The sequence below is a fragment of the Myotis nattereri genome (assembly GCF_964212035.1).
Source record: "Myotis nattereri genome assembly, chromosome: 2".
Classification (NCBI taxonomy): Eukaryota; Metazoa; Chordata; class Mammalia; order Chiroptera; family Vespertilionidae; genus Myotis; species Myotis nattereri.
The window spans coordinates 200385336-200400113 of NC_138076.1; the positions used below are offsets into that span (position 1 = coordinate 200385336).

General features: G+C 42.8%; 1 protein-coding gene across 1 annotated transcript in view; it reads left to right on the forward strand.

Moving 5' to 3' along the window:
• Window positions 1-14778, forward strand: part of ANO4 (anoctamin 4) — a 249092-nt gene that overhangs the window by 69076 nt on the left and 165238 nt on the right. The gene's annotated exons all lie outside the window — the stretch shown is intronic.

Below are 14778 nucleotides of genomic sequence, written 5' to 3' on the forward strand. Positions count from 1 at the left end.
AGGTCAATTTTACTAGTAAATAAATGCATATTTAAGAAAAATTGAATATAATTTTATAAAAAATAAAGGCATTTCAAGGGGATCTTAACAGAGGGATTTTCATTAATTATTAATTGTAAGAAATGTAATTGTTAGCTCTGAAATTAGTCAAGATCAACTTGATAACTCAGATGACATAAATAGCCTTTATTGTTCCTTTGAAATAATCATTGTGAATTTGATTAAAAAGAGACATTTCAAAGTCCATGTAATTTAATGACATTTTTGCCCCTATTTTTCAAGCACTTGTTAAACTGAATGTCTGTAGAAATACATTGTATGACTAAAAATCTAATTGTACCATTTTAGCATACAGCTGTAGTCTAAATAATTAGTAGGTTGTATTTTGGAATTTGTTTTGATACATTTTTAAACTTCTCTGAGTTAACATTTGTATTGTGGTCAGTTAAATTAAATATTGATTAAGGAAATTCAGAGAGGGCCAGCTTTGCCATCTGTCTCATTCACTGGCCCCTCAGTATGTTGCCTTGAGCATTCAGGAGGCTGTGCTGGCCCACTGCAGTGCGCATGTGCGTGGGACAGGCCAGTGGACCAGCGCTGAGAATCATTATCAAGAATATTCATCAGCCTGGCCAGCGTGGCTCAGCAGGTTGAGCATCGTCCTGTGCACTGACAGGTTGCCACTTCAATTCCTGGGCAGGGCACATACCTGGCTTGAGGGTTCAATCCCCAGTCGGGGCACATACAGAAGGCAACTGATAAATGGTTCTCTCTCACATGGATGGCTCTCTTTCCCTCCCTCCCTCCTTCCCTCCCTTCTTCCCTTTCTTTCCTTTCCTCCCTCCCTTTCTCTCTCTAAGCATGTCCTTGGGTAAATATTAAAAGAATATTGATCATATTAAGGAGATTTAGGGACCTGAATTAGTGTTCCATTGCTGTGGTAACAAATTGCCACACATTTAGTGGCTTGGAATGACACAAATTCATTATCTTAGAGTTAGGAAGTTAGAGGTTCAGTCTTCCTGGGCGAAAATAAAATTGTTTGCAGGGCTGTTGTTGTTGTTTTCTTTCTGGAGGCCCTAGGGGAGCATCTGTTTCCTTGCATTTTCCAACTTCTAGCGCTGCCACATTCCTTTCTTCATGGTCCCTTCCCCGAGCCGACAATAGCATCCCTCTGACTCCAGCCACAGAAGGTTATCTGCCTGTTTTAAGTTATCATTTTGAATTTCTTTTTACATTTAAGTATAGTTGGTATACAATATTTTATTAGTTATATTACTTTAGGTGTACAATATAATGATTCAACATTTTTATAGCTGACAGTGTGATCACTAATTTTAATGACGATCTGTCATGATGCAAATTTATCACAGTATTGCTCACTAAATGCCCCTTCGCCATTTTTGTTTTATTCTAAAGAACTTTTTTGTGAGTTTATTTGAGCCGAACCAACTAGGGGCACCAATTGTTAATATTTAGCCAAATTTGGTTTCTTTCTTTCTTTAAAAACAACAACAGTATTTCTTCGGAACCATTCAAGAACAGGTTCCAGCCATTATGGCTCTTTACCCTTAAATACTTCAGTGTGTATCTCCTAAGAACAAAACATGTTTCTTTTTTTCTTTTCTTTAATTTTTATTGTTCAGATTATTACAGATGTTCCACTTTCCCCCCCCCCATAGCTCCCCTCCACCCGGTTCCCACCCCACCCCAGGCCGTTGCCACCCTACTGTCCTCATCCATAGGTGTAAGATCATTGTCCAATCTCTTCCCACACCCCGCCACGCTCCTTTCCCCCCGAGAATTGTCAGTCTGCTCCCTTTCCATGCCCCTGAATTCACCAGTTTATTCTGTTCATCAGATTTTTTATTCATTTGATTTTTAGATTCACTTGTTGATAGATATGTATTTGTTGTCACTTTGTTGTTCATAATTTTTTATCTTTACCTTTTTCTTCTTCCTCTTCTTAAAGAATACCCTTCAGCATTTCATATAATACTGGTTTGGTGGTGATGAACTCCTTTAGATTTTTCTTATCCGTGAAGCTCTTTATCTGACCTTCAATTCTAAATGATAACTTTGCTGGGTAGAGTAATCTTGGTTGTAGGTTCTTGCTATTCATCACTTTGAATATTTCTTGCCACTCCCTCTGGCCTGCATAGTTTCTGTTGAGAAATCAGCTGACAGTCGTGTGGGTACTCCTTTGTAGGTAACTGACTGTTTTTCTCTTGCTGCTTTTAAGATTCTCTCTTTGTCTTTTGCTCTTGGCATTTTAATTATGATGTGTCTTGGTGTGGTCCTCTTTGGATTCCTTTTGTTTGGGATTCTCTACGCTTCCTGGACTTGTAAGTCTATTTCTTTGACCAGGTAGGGGAAGTTTTCTGACATTATTTCTTCAAATAGGTTTTCAATATCTTGCTCTCTCTCTTCTGGCACCCCTATAATTCGGATGTTGGTGCGCTTGAAGCTGTCCCAGAGGCTCCTTACACTATCTTCGTATTTTTGGATTCTTTTTTCATTTTGCTTTTCAGGTTGGGTGTTTTTTGCTTCTTCATATTTCAAATCGTTGACTTGATTCTTGGGATCCTCTAGTCTGCTGTTGGGGGTCTGTATAATATTCTTTATTTCATTCAGTGTATGCTTACTAGTAATTTCTGACTGGTCCTTTCCCATTTTTTGGCATTCTCACTAAGATCCTTGAAAGTCTCACTAAGTTCCTTGGAGGTTTCTAGAAGATTCTTGAAAAACCGTATAACCGTGGTTTTGAACTCTATATCTAGTATTTTGCTTTCTTCCATTCCTTTCATTTGTGAAATGTTTCTTTGTCTTCACATTTTGGCTGCTTTCCTGTGTTTGTTTCTATGTATTGGACAGCTGCTAAGTCTCCTTGAGACTTGTGTGGTAGGTGTCCTATAGGGTCCAGTGGCTCAGCCTCCCCAATCACCTGAGTTGGACACTCTGGGTGCACTCCTTTGTGGGCTGTGTGCACAGTCTTATTGTAATTAAGCCTTGATTGCTGTTGGTATCCCTGGGAGGAATTGACCTCCAGGCCAATTGGCTGTGAGGACCAGCTGTGTCTAGAGTGGAAGAGGTGCTGTGAAAGAGACACCCTTATGGGGAAGGACTTCTTTCAGTGGGGCTTTGGTGCTCACTGAGTCTGCTCCTTGAGTGTATCACTTATGGATGTGAAGAGTTGTAATCTGGCATGGTCTCACACTGACCACTGGGTACACTGGCTCTTGGATCTCCAAGGAGGTGCAAAATCAGCCACTGCCTGAGACCAACCAGCAGGAGCTACAGAGAGATCTGCTGATTCCTCCTCTTTGTATCAGGTTTAGAAGTGCCCAGACGAGGCCCAGCTGTGAAGCAAGGCAGACTGCTGCTGCTGGCCTTGGGTCTTCTTTTGATAGCTTTGGGGTTCCCTGACCCAGTTGCTGCCTGTTTGACAGGTTTTAAGCTGAGAAAGGACAGGCCATTCAGATGCAAAAGCCGCTGCACACAGCTTGGGTGGGATTGTAAATTGGATTGGGCGGGGTCTCAGGAAATCACCATGGCGGAGAAAACCGCAATGGCTGCCAGTCAGCCCTGCACCGGAAAGGTCCCAGAGCAGGGACAATGACCACTGTGAGCACCTCCATCTGAAAGAAAGCTGCCCTCGTGTTCCTGCCCCAATGCCAGACAGTCCAGTTTCTCCCCGTATGTGTCTGGGTCCCCCAGAGTCTCTCCAAGAACTGGAGTTCAGAGCAAGTGGGAACTTATATCTCCCCTCCCAATTAAAAAAGCAGCACACCCAGGTGCCGGCCTGTTCCGCACCTCCACACCTTCTACCAGTCTCAATGTACTTTCTTTACCTCTCTGGTTGTAGTACTTTCACTCAGCCAGCTTTCCTGTGGTTCTGGATGATAGTTGCTCTGTCTTTTAGTTGTAATTTTGATGTGGTTGTGAGAGGTAGCAAGTACAGGTGTTCACTAGTACCTATGCCACCATCTTGGTTCTCCGTCCCCTTCACCTTTTTCACTCCTCTCTCCTCCCCCTCTTCTCTGGCAACCATCCCTTTAGTCTCTTTTCCTATGAATCTGTTTTTGCTGTGTTTTGTTTCTTCATTTTTTTGTGTGTGTTTTAGATTTCACCTAAAAGTGAAAACATATGGTATTTGTCTCTCTGTCTGACTTATTTCACTTTGCATGATACCTTCACCATCCATATTGTTGCAAATGGCAAGATTTCATTCTTTTTTATTGCTGCATAGTATTCCAGTGAGAGAGAGAGAGAGAGAGAGAGAGAGAGAGAGAGAGAGAGAAAAGTTATCTCCTTTTAAGGACTTGTGTGATTAGATTGGTTCCCCCTGGTTAATGCAGGATAATGTCTCCCTCTCAAAGTCCTTAATCAAATATGCAAAATCCCTTTTGCCATGTGAGGTAACATATTCACAGGTTCCAGAGTTTAGGGCTTGGACAAGTTTGGGGATCCCTTTTTCTATTTGCCACAGGCCCACAATTGTTTGTATTGTATTCACTATCTGTGCTTCTTGTGCTCATTGCCTCATCTTCTCACCCTCCAGCTTCTTGTGTTTGGCCATCCATTTCTGTCTCAGTTCACTTAAAACCTTTATCTTCTCAGTTCTTAACTTTCAGCCTTCCTCAGCATGCAGTCCTGTTCACTACCTTCTGCTGAGAGCAATACTGCTGAGTAGGCTAACCAGGACTTGTAGGTTGGCTGTGTTGGCTGCCTAGGTTCAGATATTGGCTGTGACCTTTGCCAGTTACTCACTATCTCGGTACCATAATTTTCTCATCTGTAAAATGATGATAAAGAATGTGCATGTACCACGTATGATTAATGTGATGATTAAATGAGTTAATATAGTTACCACTTTGAGAACAATGCCTGTCACATAGTGCACCCTCAAGGGATGCTAACTGCCTTGTTGCTGTTATTTTGGTTACTCTCTTTGTAGATGTTCCCGCAAGGTTTTATCTGTGACCTCTTTTCTTCAGAAATTACAAGCCTTTCTCAGAGTTTGAGCATTAATCTCCAGTTAAAGAACTCCAGCCAGAAACATTTCCAAACACCACACCTCTGTTTCTGGCAGTGCTTGGTGAACATTTTATTTGGGTGTCTCAGGGAAGCCTGAGACCAAGCATATGGGAAGCCAAACCAAAATATCCTATTCATGTTCTTATTCCTTTTTAATCTTCAGATCCAAAATCAATGTTGATTCTTTCCTGTCACCTTTAAACATAAAAAAGACTATCAAATTCTACAGACTCTACTTTTATTCTTGCCTCAATCTATTGCCCCAGTTAAAGTAAAACAGTCTTCTTAAGTTCCTGCTCTGATGATGTCCAACCCCCCCCACCCCCAGTCTTGTTCACATAATGTCAGTGACTCCCCATAGCCTTAACATGAAGATGCTGTTAGTGTAGCATTAAGAAGTTTTCTACAAATTTTAAATTCCATACAGAAGTAGGTTGTCATTATCATTACTTATAGTCTGAATAGCCAATGTTACTGCTCAGACACCTTAAGCATGTTTGACACTGGACACCTCTTCCTCTTCTCAGTTCGCTCTGTTTTCTCATGCTTTCATACCCTGTGCCTTTGCTGCCAGGAATGCGCTTTCCCTCCATCTCTGTCTGTTAGGGTCTTACTCAGCAGCGCAGGCTTAGAGGCAATACCACCTTCTTTGTGCCCTTTACTCTCTGAATCCTCAGTGCTTAACAAATGTTTGTTGAATGGATTAATCAATAAACAATTGAAGATCTCAAAAAGAACTCCTTCCCAAGGTATTAAGTTTAAACTATATACTTGCAATTGCCTACTTTCATCTTGTTCACACCCTTCACTGTCACCTATGACAAGACAGGTTTCCTGTTGTTTGTATGGAAAATAATACTACAATTAATAAATTAATAATACAAGAATAAACTGTGTTTTTCACACTCACAACTGTAGACCTACTTTCCCCCCACCTTGTATACTGTTACCATATGGTAAGTTTTATATCTTTTGTACGTCTGAACGGGGGGGGCGGGGGGTTTCATTGTGCCCAAGTCCACGGAACACAAGGAAAACCCCTAAGCTTTCCTGAGTCCATAGCTGTTCTATTTCCCTGAGTGGCAATGTAAAGGTTCAGGATGAGTTAAATATCACAGGGTAAGGTAAAGTTAGGTTAGCCTTCAGAGTAGTGGGAGTGGGGGGGAAGGGGAAAGATGGAGAAGATGACCCCAACTAACACAAAATGAGAAAGTTTTGGGGAATAAAGGTAAATGTTAACAAACATGATGTTCCTGGGAGCCTTCCAAGGAATTTTCAGTGATGTTGTTGATTTATGAGGATGTAGAGCCATTATCTGTTAAAATTGAAAGAGATGGAATTCGAAGACTCTGATAATCAAGGTTCATGTAGAAACACAATTCCATGCCGGGAGCCGGTCCATCCTTGCTGTTTCAAGGGACCCAGCATATATGGCATACTGTTCTTAATATGTTTGCTCACCTTCTTGGCACTATGTGTTTTAACCAAGGTCTCTGAGAAAGGTTGTTTCCCCAGGTAGGGATTTTCCCCTGAAGTTAGGGAGGGAATAAAACCTCTTAACTAAGTGCCAGGCGGGTAATTAATCACTTTAACTATGAACAATCATGCTTAAGCTACAGAATCTTTACTCCCTGGAATGGAGATAAGAAACGCCCTAACCTTTGTAATAGAGATTGATAGGATTGAATCAACTGGTATAAATACAGATGTAACAAGACAGCAAGAGACAGAGAGAGAGACAGAAATTGGCACAGAACCTACACAGAACGTTCTCTAGAGACAGAAGAACTTCGCTGGAGAGAACATGCCAAAAGATCCTGGACAGAAACTGGCCTCAGAACCTAGAGACAGAGCCTAGCAAGAGAACATGGCAAAAGATCCTGGACTGAACCTGACTACAGAAATTGGCAAGAGACCTTGACTAGAACCTGGTGACTGAACCTGGCTGGAGAACCTGGACAGAACCTTGCTGGAGAACCTAGCGAGGGAACATGGCTACAGAACCTGGCTGGAGAACCTAGCAAGAGAACATGGACACAGAACCTGGCTGGAGATCCTAACCAGAACTTCACTGGAGATCCTGACCAGAACTTGGCTAGAGATCCTGGCTAGGCTGCTGATCAACTGAACACTGTCTCTGTGTCGTTCCTTCTTCGCCGACTCTGTCCACGCCTTTGGGAACCCCTGGACCCGCTGGGGTTGGACCCCGGCAATTCCAGGAAATGAGCAGATGTTAGTAAAAGGAGGTTTTATGTTGCAAAGGTTAAGGAAATGAAGGAGATGGCGAAGCAGCGAAGCAGCGTCTAACAACAGTGGGGAGTCTTTGCTATGTCTAAAGAAACAAAGATAATGTTGACCTACTAGAGAGGGAGCTGTGGCAGAGGGGCCACCCCACAGGAGTAGACCATAGAGAGGGCCCTCAGAAGTGCTGGAGCAGGGAGGGAGCAGGGAGGGAGCAGGGAGGAAGTAACACACTCCTCCTACTCTCCAGCCTCTGCTGGTGCCTCCCAGTGGCTGAGGCACCTGGAAGCCCGTGAGGGAGCCTGGTGATGCAGTACGCAGGAGCCTGCTTCCCAGAGCACAGGGAGTGGAGACACAGTCTCAGTCCAGTCCCTAATTCAGGGGACAGATACGCAGACAATTACAATGCAGGTGGATAGCTTTGTGCTAACAGAGTGCGGGAAGGGACTCGTCAGCATAGGGCAGTGCGGGTGAGGGGCTGGGTAGGAGGTTGGGAATGGTGGGGCTTCTTCAGAAGGGCAATGAATGAGTTGATTCTAGAAGAATGTGTTGAATTTGGGGTCTGAAGGAGAGCATTTCAGGCAAGAAGGAGGGTGGTTTTATTTGTGAACTTATCACTTATGATCAAACTGTAACCATTAGTACCATTCACTCCACTTTATGAAGACTGTTACTGCGGCTGTGTTTGTCAGTCCTCTGCTGTGTACCAACAACCCCAAATCTCAGTAGGTCATATCCTGAAACATTTACCTCTTCTGTTCAGGAATCTTTGAGCAGTTGGTGTTTAAATGATCTTGGTGGGGTTAGTGGGACGTGGCTCAGGGCTGCAGGTCAGATTTGAGGCTGTTCTGTGTGTCTCATTTTGGGCCTATGGCTGCTTGGAGCATGTGTTTTCCATGGTGATGGCAGAAGCACCAGAGACCCAGCCGAAACCATACAAGCACATTTCACATCTCCACTTTCATCCACTAGCATCCCCGTGGTCAAAGCAAGTCATGATGACCAAGCCCAAGTCAATGGAGGGAATATATCTTCTCTCTTTACTTGGAAGTATTAATGGGTCACATGGCGGAGAAAGGGTAGGAAATCTGGGGACAGTAATCCAGTGACTCACTGTGGTTTTCTGAAATGCAGTCCTTCTAGTAGAATTCCATAGCAGGGGCAAAAAGAGACTCTAAACCAGCCCCAGTTGTGGGAGAGAAATAAGTTACAAAAAGTCTATAAAGAATCTAGAGAAAGCCCGGAAACTGATCTCCAGCACTTTATTTGAAATCAAATCATGCTGGTTAAGCAATCTTACAGGCTCTTGTTCTTTCCGATTCTGTAAACTCTTCATATCGACATTGAGCCAAAAGTGAAATCTGGGTAATCTGATATCTAGTCCTATCTAGCAGTTTTGGTCTCTTTTCAAAGTGCTTGGCTGCCAATGTGGCTTTAGACAAACAACTGTCACAACATTACAAATAACAGGGACTTGGCAGGAAATTCTTCCTGGTTTTGCTGTGTTGGTGTTGCCAGATCTGTGTAACGGCACAGTGCAGGAAGATTGCACAGTGGGAGGCACCATGCACGCAAGGAAGGTTGGGTTGTAGCAGATGCTGCCATGGGGCCTGCTGAGACTAAGCAGTGCTCCAGCCTCAGGCTTCCGGAGGGGAGATCTCTGCGTCTGTGACTGCGCCCTGCGACTCAGCCAGGCTCTGTTACCCGCCTTTTCTGAGACTTAAAGCTCCTCAGAATCTCTTTGCTCTGGGTCCACCTGAGCTCACCTGACTGAGATGGCACAAATCCTGCCCCCTCTACTGGGAACACACCTCAGCTAATGACAAGTGGGTTACACACTTACTATATGCATTCCTATGTGTTCGTTTGAGTCTTTTTTCTCCCTAGGATATGGGAGGCTATCAGCCTACTTTATAAATATTTTATAAAATGTTTTTGAACCAGCCCAGCCAGTGTGGTACAGTGGTTGAGTGTGGACCTATGAACCTGTCAAGGCATGTGCCTGGGTTGTGGGCTTGATCCCCAGTGGGGGGTATGCAGGGGGTAGCCAATCAATGATTCTCTCTCACCACTGATGTTTCTATTTCTCTTTCCCTCTCTCTTCCTCTCTGAAATCAATAAAATATATATTCTTTTAAAAATGTTTTTGAGTCAAATAAGAAAGGATAGTAGAAAAGCTCCAGAAGGATTGGAAAAGTAAATCAGATCTGAGAGTAGCCAGGGGAATTTTCACCTCCTTTCTCTTACTGTTTTAGGAAGAAAAAGTGCTGGATTTGTCCTTCACTTTGTAGCTAGAGCTGACAACGAGAGGAAACTAGAAATAAATACCCCATTCCACAGATGACTTTAATTGGCAAAGGGTGAGTCTTATGTTTGGCTCATGGTAGTGACATTCAAAACAGTGTTTCAGTGATTTGAAAAGTAATTTAACTAAGAAACGACAAGGGGAGTGATGCAACCCATAGACGTTATTGCTGCAAGTTGTGAAACAGTGACAGGATAACAAATGTTCCTGTGGCCCAGAGCACTTCTGAATCACAGGAGTGACATTCAGTTGAAAGCGGATCACTTTTCCAGGCACGTTTCTACCGTGCGGCACAGCCAGAACTGGCGCCCCTTGGAGGGGCCAAGAAGAAGGAGCACCGAAGAATTTTATTCCATTGAGGAATATAATAACATTTTACATAGAATTTTGGAGACAGAAAGAAAAAATATGAGGAGCTTCAGATAAATATGAACTTTGTTTTCTGTTATCAGAATACTAAATATGTATTGTGTTTCTGTGGACTCATTGAATTTCTCAGGAGGAAACTCAGACCAAGTAGGAAAGGTGGGCTTGAAATTTAGGAGGCAGAGCAAAGCAGGATTCCTCTGGAGTTGACCACACAAAGATGACCACTGGAGACATGGGGTGCAGAAGGTACATGAGGAGAGGATGTAGAGCAAGGGAAGGCCTAAGCCAAGACTTTGGGATATGCCCACAGAGTGAGGCTAACAATGGCTCCCAAGTATATGTCGATGTCCTAATCCTCAGAACCCGTGAATGTGACTTTATTTTGAACGAGTTTGCAGATGGGATTAAGTTAAGGATTTTGAGAAATATTATCCAGGTGGGCAATAAAAGCCATCACAAGGGTCCTTCTAAAAGAGAGAGACAGAGGGAGCTTAGACACAGACCCAGAGGAGGAGGTGACATGACTGTGGAGACAGAGATTGAAGTGATATAGTCATAGGGCAAGAGCAGCATGGAATGCTGGCACCTACAAGAAGCTGAAAGAGGCAAGGACCCGACTTTGCCCCCAGAGCATCTGGAGGAAGAAATACAGCCCTTTCAACACCTTGATTTCAGACTTCTAGCCCCCAAGCTGTGATGGTAAATTTCTGTTTTTGCAAGCCACCAGAGTTGTGGTAACTTGTTACAGCAGCCCTAGGACACTAATATCTCGTCATTGGGAACAAGAGAGAAAAAGAGTTTTAAGACAGACAGCAGAGGTAACGATGCTAAATGCTAGGATCTAAGGGGTGTGAGAATGAAGAGTGAGAGGAAGTCGTCACTGATGTGATAGAAGCTAAAGGTGACAGCTAACTTGTCACCCAAGCAACTCTGTGTTCCAGGCACTACCATAAGAACTTGAGAGATATTAATTCCTTCTTACAATTTTCTGAGATATAAGCTGTGGTTGTCCCATTGTATAGGTGAGGAAATGGAGGCACAAAAAGATTCAATAACTTACTCTAGGAAAAACAGGTAATAAATGGTGTGACCAAGATGTAAACCCAGAAACTGGCTCCAGCACCCACATTTTAACCACACACTGTACTTCCCTCTTCTCCTCCCTAAAGGTGTGACTTCATATCTTTTTATCATGTAAGGTAGATGATAGGTCTCAAGAAAAAAAAGGTATTTTTTTAAAGATGTTTTGAGGTAGAATGGAGGGAAGATTAGAATCTTTGTTACCTGGGCTCCATCTTCCCAGCTGAGTTGGAGAGGAATTTGCCTGCTGACACCCAGTGAGGCAGCCAAGTCTGGCCTCAAGGAACCTAGGAAAGATGACAAGGGTGCAGTGAGACAGGAAGTACTGCATTCAATTTTTGTTGCAGAGGTAAACATGCTCAGTGTCTTTCCTTGACTGGCTCTTGACCCTGTGCTCTGCCTTTGCCCAAGGAGTCTTTGTTTCACGTAGAATGTCACATGCAGGGGAGAAGGGGCAGAAGGGGGACTGTCACCCCACAACTCTGTAATGAATATACTTCATTCAGAGCCAAGGAAGGAATCAGAGATTTATACAATATGATCCTTGCCCTTAGAGACTCTGGAGCTAGTTGGAGAAATGGGACATCCATGTGCTGGCAGGCGAATGATGACTGTACAAGGGCATTGAGTGATAAGGTGATAAGGGTTAATTATAATTAACTGGGTGTTGACTGTGGTCCAGAGGAACTGGAAGGACTTCTAGGTGAAGGTTTCAGCTGATGAAGGACTTTAATAGCTGGTCAAGAACCCAGAGGACACTTCAGCATGATGCTAAGAGTGGTGGTGGGAATAATAGCTCTGTAAGAATTTGGGTCCAAGGAGTGCCAGAATACTATACCTTGAAAACCTTCATTGACACATGATATACCATCCAACCCTACTTTGATAAATTATTCAGAACCACTACAGACTTAAAACAATCAGTCTATGTTTTGCTGTTTAATTCATTAGGCTACATGGTATAATGGAAAGGAGTGGGGTTAAGATTCCAGTTAATCACTTGTATGACCTTGGACCAGTAACTTCACCTCTTGAGCCTCAGGGTTTTCATCTGTAAAATGTAGATACCAGTTCTCTGTCTTTTAGGGTTGTGCTACGGCATAAATGGGATAATAATTGATATCTAAGCACAGTGCCTAAAATGAAGAAGGAATTGGATGATGCAAGTTATTGGCTGACAATTCATTTCTGAAGATGTGACTGCTGAACTTTCTATAAGTGTTAATGCTTTCATATGCAGGAAGTATATGTTATGTCTTGTGTACTGTTTGTTTATACATCTCCCCCCTCCATGGACTTGGCCAGTATATATACTCTGATGGGCCAGGCCCTTTATATGTACCTCTGAGAAGTCCTAATTCTTGGAGTACCTGAATGGATTTGCTCAGGTATCAGGGGTTCCTCCCAAATCCCCCTGTAATATACCCATTTTTCTCATATCCATCCTGTCTTGGTAATTCTCATGATTTTTTTAAACATATCCCCAGCATCTCCATTATTATATATTTATTAAACATGGAATTCAACAGTTTCAAGTGCCTATGCCATTTATTTCCACTGTGTAATTTTTATTCTCATTTGTCATTTTGTGTTTCTTTGAGGGGAATTATATAAGAGCTAGAAGTGCCACACTGACTCATAGTCCTTGTCCCTTCATCCCAGTAATCCTCTGCAAAAGGGACAAGAAGAAATGTTTTGGGGAGAGCAGCCTATTTCATTTTCTCAGACTTAGGCTGCATGTACTGTCTGATGTTGACTTAAAACATCTCTCCCAGACCTTTCCTCTGTCACCTGTCTGCCTTCTTCTGGAATCTTGATGGGTCTACAGACGTTCATTTTGCACCTCTGTGGAAATGTGGAGCACCCAATGGTGGTCGGGAGCACGGAGGAATGGAATAATACCAGGTTGATGCTGTGGTGTTAGTCTTGCCCATAGAGACAGCAGGAGCTTAAGGACACACTTGCCCAGCACCTACGCATAGAGCAGGACATGCATTGCGAAGGGAAGGCTGCTGAGTTGTCTCCCAATGGGTCATCCAGCATGGAGGCCTTACCTATTTGAATTTCCCAAGACCAAGGCTCAGGCTCACAACATGTGAGCTTGGAAGCTAGATCTTGGGGCCAGACACATACTAAGCAGTTTATGGGAAGTGGACGTGTAGAAGCCCAGGATCCCAGACTGCTAGCCGTACTGAAAACCCTGTCTGCCGGGTAGTCGGGAACACTAGTACCATTACTCCCTGCACTGGAGGCCATGTCCTAGTCTGAAGGCTGTCTGGTGAGCACTGTCAGAGCAAGGGCACGTAGGTGGATAAAGGAGAGTGAAACTGTGTGTCAGGACAGCCTGGCTGTGTATTTGGAATTCTCGATCTCTGAGGCTGTTGCCTGGATGGGCACTGCCCAGTTTGTCTCTATTGCATTGTTTGTTGGTTGTTTTTTAGTATTTGTTTTTATTGATTTTAGAGACAGAGGAAGGGAGAGGGAGAGAGAAATAGAAACATCAATGATGAGAGAGAATCATTGATCGGCTGCCTCCTGCACACCCCCTAATGGGGATCGAGCCTGCAACTAGGGCATGTGACCTGACCAGGAATCCAACTGTGACCTCCTCATTTATAGGTCGACACTCAACCACTGAACCACACGGCCGGGCTCTTGGTTGGTTTAATGCAGTGGTTCTCAATCTTCTGGCCCTTTAAATATAGTTCCTCATGTTGTGACCCAACCATAAAATTATTTTCGTTGCTACTTCATAACTGTAATGTTGCTACTGTTATGAATCATAATGTAAATATCTGATATGCAGGATAGTCTTAGGTGACCCCTGTGAAAGGGTCGTTCGACCGCCAAAGGGGTCGCGACCCACAGGTTGAGAACCGCTGGTTTAATGCTTCCTTTATACTGACCAAACCTCACTCTGATTTGAGTCATCCTTTCTTAAAGATTGGTTAGAATTTACAAATTGACTTGGGTCATATTTTTCCCCCACCTTGGAGAAATTTAAGGTAACTCTTTATACCTCTCGCATGACCCATTATTACTGATTAACAGTTTACCTCTGAGCAGGCTTTTTATTTCCCTCACGTCTGGGTTTTTAGTAGACTTCTCACTGTAGCCTTCTTCTACTGGTAATATGTAAATTTACTATTTTTACCTTGCCAGGCCTACTTTACTCATCTGTATAAGGTACCAGATTAATTAGCTAACCACTAAAGTAATTTCTAACTTTAAATTCCTACCTTCAAGTTTCAAAAGATTTTCCTCTTAATAAAGAAAAAAAGCTGTGATTTTGTGAAGCTTAGCTTTCCCCTATCAAATAGCATGATTCTTGACCAGATCCCCCTAGCTAGTTGGTATTAATAAGGCCGACACCTTTTCTTGGCTTTTTTTTTTAAGAACAGGTCTGGATTCAGTCATTCATGCCTTTGCATTCCAGTTCCATCCTCATAGTACTTCTTTGGACAAATCAACCATCTTTCATATTTCATTGAGGCTTCTAAAATAATTTTTTAATTCTCTTTCCATCAGTAATTTATTAGCTGGAATTCTAGAGTGAAGAACTTTCTCTTATTAACTATTTGGTTACTTTGAAATGTTGTTAATAAAGTAAAGGCAGGACAAATGCTTAATTCTTTCTCTTTATCGATTTTTTGAGTAATGAATTGAGAATTTAGCACTTCCAATGTTGATCAATGTGTGTTTTTTTTAAATAACATCTTTTGAACTCAGATTTTGACATATTTTAT